The 2,970-nt window shown below is 32.4% G+C and overlaps 1 pseudogene; it reads left to right on the top strand.

Moving 5' to 3' along the window:
* The first annotated feature begins 2,201 nt into the window (after window positions 1–2,201).
* Window positions 2,202–2,601, top strand: LOC102127786 (small ribosomal subunit protein eS24-like; annotated as a pseudogene).
* The last annotated feature ends 369 nt before the right edge of the window (window positions 2,602–2,970 follow it).

Here is a 2,970-nt window from a genome sequence, read left to right as displayed (position 1 = left end):
AAACGGAAAGATCCAAGCCCAGAACACAGAGATCTTTTATAGCTACACACAAATGGAGGGGAAAAAGAGAGAAAATATGTTCATTCCCCAAACTGAAGACAAGGATGAGGAAGTATTATGACTTTCAAGTCTCATTTGCAGCGTTTCTACCTCAAAGCATCATCACATATCATGAGTTCATATTCTGCAACAGTAATGATGCAGTTTTCGAATATAATAATACAGGAAAGTGAACCATATGAAAAACCAGCAGGAAATTGTTGTGCCGAAAAATAACTTCCTTTAGGAAAAAGACTTGATAGGTATCGCACTGTGCATAAAAACAAGATATTTAGACATAGGGAAATTGACATTTCAGTCATTTCAGCTTTTTGTAGCTTGGACACGAATATAATCTCAAATATGAATTGAGTTCATATAGTTCCTTGCATAATCATATGTTGAGATATACGATTACACTAATTCCACGTACCAAATCATATGGTGAGCCAAATGTATTTTAAAACATTTTCACCTATTTTGACATGCATGTGGTCTGAATATATGCAGAAAACTATTAGATGTGTGTCTTATGTTATAGTATCAAACATTTAAAAGGAGAAAATCAGGGAAAAAATAATACTCACCTTTTTTCCTACTTTTTCAACATGCTATGAATAGAGTTTGCCTCTCACTTAACTTTAACACAAAATAAACAAGAAGACACTCCAGGATTTTTAAATCAGCTTTATGGAAATACAATACATTTCAACTATTTAAGTTATTTAATAGTGTATATTTGGTTTGTTTCCAGTTTTGAGCTATTGTGATTACAACAGCTACGTACATTTATGTACATAGTGTTGTATTGACACATGTTTTTATTATCTTTGATACATCTCTGGGAGTCAAATGGTTGTACCTTAAGGTAGGTATACATTTAACATTTTAGGTTACTGCTAAATAGCTTGCCAAAATTATTATATCATTTTACTTTCTGCTAACAGGGTATGAGATTTCCAGTTACTCCAAGTCCTCATAAACATTTTGCATTAATCAGCTTCTTTACTTTCCTCCATTCTCATGTGTGTGGAACAGTATCTCATCGGGCTTTTTAATCTGTAATTCTGATGACTAATGCTGTTGAGTATCTTTTCACATGCTCATTGGACATTTATATTCTTTTGTGAAGTATCTGCTAAATGATTTGCCCATTTTCAAATGTTTGCCTTCTTCCTATAGAGCTGTAACAAGACTATCTTCTGGATGCAAGCCCTTTGTCAGATTTATCATTTTAAATATTTTCTCCTCTTTTGTGACTTGCCTTTTGATTTTCTTTACAGCCATTCCAAAGAGCAAATATTTTTAACTTGAATACAGTCTAATTTCTCAAGCTCTGAGGTAAATTTGAAACAGTTGAAAATTATGTTTCTTAAAGCTGTCTAAATATGTAGATATTCTGGTTTCTCATTCAAATGTGAGCTTATCCTGTTCAGATTTTTATAACACTTTTTTCCTTCCACCATTTCCAACCTGGTTAGCTATATTTTACCTCACCAGGGCAAGAGAACACAAACTTCTGTTAGCAGCCAACACTCAGATGACTAATGAATTCACAAACTTCCTACAAAAGCAATAAAGGAAGGCAAAGTAAAATGGACTGTTTCATTTTTTTAAGGCTTTTGCCCATTTGATTAGGCCCAGAAATTGGTTGAGTGGGTGAAAATAGTCAGAAACAGGACCACTTAAAAGCATGGCAGAAAGAGAACTCTGTAGCCATAGCAAGTATCATAATTTGAAGCAAATAAAATTAAATCAATACAAAAAAAAAAGAGTAAGCATGAATAAATAGCACAAAATGATAGATGAAAAAGAAAAAGTACACCAAATGCCCACCTTCAGGGAGGAAATATTTTGCATGGTTTCACATAAAGTACTTCAATCTGAAAAAGTCTACATATACATCAATTCTATCACAAAGTGCATAGTCATAAAACATAACAAGATATAAGAGGGTCCAAGTGGACTAACAAGTTAATCATGAAAAATGAAATAATTATATTATTGAAAGTCTAGCAACAGATAATATTCTTACTCTTGATGCAATTAGATGAAACACACATATAAAAAAATCAGCTTAAAATAAAAACTTTCATTTTTTGCAGAATGAAAAATAACAAAATTAGAATATAAGAAAATTACTATTGAGATAGACCACCATCATGAATGACACCGTAACTATCTGCACTAGAAAGTTCATGACCAACCAACTACTTCAGAGGAAACAAATGGTCATTGATGTCCTTCACCCCGGGAAGGCAACAGTGTCTAAGACAGAAATTCGGGAAAAACTAGCCAAAATGTACAAGATCACACTGGATGTCATCTTTGTATTTCGATTCAAAACTCATTTTGGTGGTGGAAAGACAACTGGCTTTGGCATGATTTGTGACACTTGGATTATGCAAAGAAAAATGAACCCAAACTTAGACTTGCAAGAATGGCCTGTATGAGAAGAAAAAGACCTCAAGAAAACAACGAAAGGAACACAAGAACAGAATGAAGAAAGTTAGGGGGACTGCAAAAGCCAATGTTGGTGCTTGCAAAAAGCCGAAGGAGTAAAGGTGCTGCAATGATGTTATTTGTGCCCACTGTGGATTTGTCACGAGAAGATTAATAAATTAAAAACTTTCATGTGATAGAAAAAAGAAAATTACTATCATCAAATCTATTAAATTCTAATATAAGAAAGTTAATAAGTATAATGAATTAAAAAACTAATTATCTTATATAAAGTGGCAAGATATGAAATAAACATACATATAATTACATATACAATAAAAATCAAGGAAATTAAAATAAAACTGGTTTATAATATAGCTTGACTATCCCTAATTCAAAAATCCAAATTCCAAAATGCTCCAAAATCTGAAATTTTTGAGAGCTGACATTTTACTACAAGTGGAAAATTCTAAACCTTACCTCATGTGA

The sequence above is a fragment of the Macaca fascicularis genome, chromosome 6, assembly GCF_037993035.2.
Source record: "Macaca fascicularis isolate 582-1 chromosome 6, T2T-MFA8v1.1".
In the NCBI taxonomy this organism is placed as follows: Eukaryota; Metazoa; Chordata; class Mammalia; order Primates; family Cercopithecidae; genus Macaca; species Macaca fascicularis.
Note: the sequence above shows the minus strand (reverse complement) of the source record. Positions and strands in the feature narration are given on the sequence as shown.